Source organism: Palaemon carinicauda, unplaced genomic scaffold (assembly GCF_036898095.1).
Source record: "Palaemon carinicauda isolate YSFRI2023 unplaced genomic scaffold, ASM3689809v2 scaffold304, whole genome shotgun sequence".
Classification (NCBI taxonomy): domain Eukaryota; kingdom Metazoa; phylum Arthropoda; class Malacostraca; order Decapoda; family Palaemonidae; genus Palaemon; species Palaemon carinicauda.
In genome coordinates, this window is record NW_027170711.1 from 145,001 (window position 1) to 150,000 (window position 5,000).

Sequence of the window (5,000 nt, forward strand, 5' to 3'; positions counted from 1 at the left end):
TTTTATATTTCTCTGATTCTTACCACTAGAGAGGCTGGGAGAATATAAGGAAAACCAACAATGGGCATGAATATGGGCACCCCATAAAAGGGAGGCACTGCTGGCTAAGCTCTACATACTCTCTTCCATTTCAAGCCCTTGCTATTTTATACATTACATAAGGTTATAAAATTTAGGCTCATGTAAGCAAGGCTAGACTAGCCTAAGTTACGCTAAAACCAGCAAGGCTAGGCTAGATAAGGTAGGGTAAAAACTTATCATCTTCAAGCTACTGTATTCAGCTAAGGCTATGCTTGATTAGATAATAATATCCTATTTCACTTAAGGTATCCTAGGTTCAGTTAGGTTAGGTATGCTTAGTTATATAAGTTTATCTGGGTAAAAATATCCTATTTTAAGGTAGCCTAGGTTTAGTTAGGTTAGGTATGTTTAGTTATATAAGTTTATCTGGGTAAAAATATCCTATTTTAAGGTAGCCAAGGTTTAGTTAGGTTAGGTATGCTAAGTTATATAAATATATGTGGGTAAAATATCCTATTTAAAGATAGCCTAGGTTTGGTTAGGTTAGGTAAGGCTATCTAGTATTTTTTAAGGTCTTTAGGGAACTATCAGGTTAGGTTATTTATCATATAACCAAGTTCTTGTTGGGCATTATATAAAACGACATTAGGTATGCTATATGGTCCTGAGGTAATCCAATAGAAATGAAAATAAAGGCAATGTCTACTGCATATGGCTCTATCATGTTCCTTTAAAGGAACATTCAGTTTTTGGGTTCATTACTCTTTCGTATGTACCATAAATTGATAGAAAATTTGAGAAATCAAATGAAATGAGAAATAATGATTTATATATGGTCTCACAATTGGGCTAACCTATATTTTCCGTTATTTTTCGTGTTATCCTGTACACCTTGTAATCACATTTAAGAGTAAATCTAACTGAAAATGGAAATGGTTGTCACAACCTCTGATACAATTATATGATCAAAGGCTTGTGTCTTTATAAAGTTTAGCTCATCTACGCCTATTGAATGTTACTATAAGTCGTCTCATAAACATTAAATGATCTTAATTAATGCAATAGTTTAAAATTCGTAGCAATTTCCATTTCCCATGTTGTTTACAACCATGACGTCATAGAAAAATATATTCAGACAAATGGAGTTTGTCATTTTGACGATAGAATTCATTCCTTTATCTTGAAGAGTTTTGACATGCAAATTGGGAAGCTAAAATCTTAAACCTTTAAAATTCAGTTATGAAATATATTGACAAAATTTTGACATAATCAAATCACTGTTGGTCGTTTAACTGATCAGCAAAAATAGAAAAAATGTAAGGAATTTAGCTGTTTGGATATTCTGTGTATATATATATGTATGTATATATATATATATATATATATATATATATATATATATATATATATATATATATATATATATATATTATATACATAACATTATGCTAGCTTAATAATGTCAAGTAATATTTATTTTGTCATTTTCGTGTAGTTCCCTCTTAATTGTACTTTCATAGCATTTACTCTGTAATCCTTGTTTGAACTGTGATTTTGTTTGTATTTAGCCCTCCTTGCTGGAGGGAAGTTTAGTCTTCTTTGGAAGTTAGAATTTGTATTAACTTTAGCTTCACTAGTGCTGTGGAAGTGTTAAGGATTACTCTCTAAGGATCGGCAGTATTTTGTAAGTTTCCCCTGCTAGAAATTTTATTTTATGGCATTACTGTATTGTATTCGCGTTTTTCGTTTGTGATAGGTGGTGTTTTGGTATTTGTATTTACATGGCTTATTTGTATATAATTTTCTCTATCCCAGAGAATGGTGACACCCTTTAGTTCAGTATCTCTGAAGTGCTAGGGTCGAATTACCCAGTCGTCTTAACTATTTAACCATGCCGGTCAAGAACCTCTAGGTTGCTTATAAGGAGTACAAGCTAATTAATGAACACTATTGAAGTAATCTTCGGGCTTTTTGAAAGGAACAAAATAGTGTTGAATATGCTCATTTGATTAACAACTTTGCCGAGTATGTTAAATCGGCCCAGACTGATACTTGAGTAAAGGAAGTGTTTGACCAACTGTAAGAGATATCTCATTAAACCTTAAGGTTTTATAATGTAAAGGAATTTTAAATAACTTTACACACTTGGATGATTTTGTAAACCATAGACTAGTTTGTGAATCTCCTAATTAAATTCTACGAAGATAGTATTTCCAGTGAAAATGTTTTAACATTGCCACTTGATGGAATTAAATTCTTACTACCATAGTAGATTGACTGTAATTCTGACCTTCTAATCTTGGACGATTAATACATTTAAAAGGTCCCCAGCGTGGTAGGTATGCTGTTATTAAGTTTGATATTTTATTTCAGATGTACCTCTACCTCTACCTTCGCCTGTGGCTTCGCACATGGTATTGAAGCCTGGGAATATTCCAGTCTATTGGAGGGAGTCTATACAATTACCTTTAAAGACTGAAGCTATGAAACTTTTATCTAGTTTTTATAGGGAATGAGTTGGCAGAACAGTGACACCTCCTGTTTCTCGCCCTGCATCCTCGTCCAAAACCAGTTAAGTGTTTTTGTGTATTACTTACATAATCGATGTTGGAAATTCCATTTTTTAATATTAAAAGGATTATATTAAGTATTCATGACAGATATTGCTTTTGTCAAACATTAGCAATTCATGACAGAAATTGCTTGTCAATTATTTACATAATCGATGTTGGAAATTCCAGTTTTAATATTAAAAGGACAATATTAAGTATTCATGACAGAAATTGCTAAGCTTCTTTCTGTAATCTGTAGGTATTATTTCAATACTGTTCTTCCCTTTAAAATTACAGATGCTGTTGCGACCTTTCAACGTTTTTCTTTTTCAGATAGTTTGTTATTGATGACCTTTGTTGCACACAAAAAGTACGGGATGAAGCATATCGATGGAAGTGTTTCTTCCCCTTAAGGTCAACCTTCCAAAAAAATTACCAAATGTCTTGTAACTTGGCTCATGATGTTAGGAGCGGAATGATTACACCAAATGATGCTTACGTTACATACCACTAAGAATTGTCTACTCCTATAAAGACTGCAGTGCATGGTGTTATTGGTATGGCTGGATTAATCAGAGGGCCTGTCCGAACATCTCTGAAGTTGCTGCACCTAGATTATCAGCTCTTAGACTGAAGTGGACACGGGATTATCAACGTGCCTAGCTTCAAAAGCCTTTTTGAAGTATGTTGAAGGCACCTGAATTCGACAAGCTGTTTATTATAATAATGATGTGGGTGTAGGAACAGTTCTGCTGCTGACTAAAAAATTTATTTAATTCGCCCAGTTTTTAGTTCTTAAAATACTGAAGCCTCTTCTGTTCCTAGAGTATAGTGGGGAAGGTTTGGGCTTTCTATCATATTCTTAAAATTAAATTTATATATTTAATGTATAAATAATTATTTCATTGTATGAAGTTTTTCTGACTAATCCATTGTCTTTTGCAAGTAAAATCTAAAAAAAATTAAAGGCTAACTGTGACCTACAGCACTTTAACATTGGGATATTTCATATGAAAAATCTAACTTTATTGCAGATAGACATTAAAGATGTCTTAAGATTGTTTCCGTATGTAATTCTTGGTGTATAAAGATACTTGCATATTTTATTACTTGGATCCATAATGCTGTCCCCTGAGGGAAGTTAAGAAATATTGATAACTCTGGGTTCTTAATTGTTCCACATTATGTATTCTCATAAAATTTACTATGATTGTTTGAACTGTTAGTTTGTCAATTGTGCTGGGGTACAATTTGCTCCTTGGGTTGTAATTTGTTTCAATAGTATTTTTGACGTTACTTTGTTCTAATCGTTTAGTTTAGTTTCGTTTTAGTATTTCTTTTTTCAAATAAAAAGATGGTTAAACTTCAGGTTTTTCTCTCCTTTATGTACCAAATCCTATTAGAGGACAGTCTCTCTGGTCATTATTGTTACCAGAAGAGTAACAATACACTATATACATTTATGTACGTAAGTATATATCTGTATATTTATACCAGAAGAGTAAAAATACACTATATACATTTATGTACGTAAGTATATATCTGTATATTTATATACACTTCTTTCACTACTCTTCTCGAAAATGTTTTCAGCAAACCTGATGAAGAGTTAGAGAGGATCATTGGCCAGAAGAGTAACAATACACTATATACATTTATGTACGTAAGTATATATCTGTATATTTATACCAGAAGAGTAAAAATACACTATATACATTTATGTACGTAAGTATATATCTGTATATTTATATACACTTCATTCACTACTCTTCTAGAAAATGTTTTCAGCAAACCTGATGAAGAGTTATGAGGATCATTGGCCAGAAGAGTAACAATACACTATATACATTTATGTACGTAAGTATATATCTGTATATTTATATACACTTCATTCACTATTCTAGAAAATGTTTTCAGCAAACCTGATGAAGAGTTAGAGAGGATCATTGGCCATCAGTGGACTCTTAGATGGTAGAAATGGCCCTTAATCCCATGCAGCCCTTTAGTGGGAGAAGGGTGCGAAGAGTCTCTTCTAGTGAATAACTTTTAGTTTAAAAATCGTTAAGCTTAGCTTTATGGAAATTACCAGTCAAATTTTATGATGGGGAAATAAGAGCAGCGTTTGGCAGTTATGGTAAAATATGGCCTGGATATGTGTGCACTCATTGAAAAACTGACTGGAATCGAAAAAATAAAGGCTTGGATGGAGGAAAGTGGTTGCTATCTAATGGGAGAGAGCATGGCACTCCATACCAGTTAAGACCATAGAGGTTTTTATTTTCCCAATGGATGGAAATGGAAACTAGTTTATGGTAAAAATAGTTTTTTTTTGTTCTGAAACTAGTTATTATATTGAATAACTATTATAGTACTCAGATTTTTGCCTTGGTACATATACTGAAGAATGGTGTGATATTTAAAACACTT

General features: G+C 32.4%; 1 protein-coding gene and 1 long non-coding RNA gene across 2 annotated transcripts in view; one reads left to right on the forward strand and one right to left on the reverse strand.

Annotated features, from left to right (window-relative positions):
- Positions 1-5,000, reverse strand: part of LOC137636461 (uncharacterized) — a 76,881-nt gene that overhangs the window by 69,594 nt on the left and 2,287 nt on the right. The window lies entirely within an intron of this gene.
- LOC137636459 (uncharacterized) lies at positions 1,627-3,936 on the forward strand. The gene is made up of 3 exons (XR_011043105.1): positions 1,627-1,705; positions 2,395-2,592; positions 2,907-3,936. It is a non-coding gene; the product is annotated as an uncharacterized lncRNA (long non-coding RNA).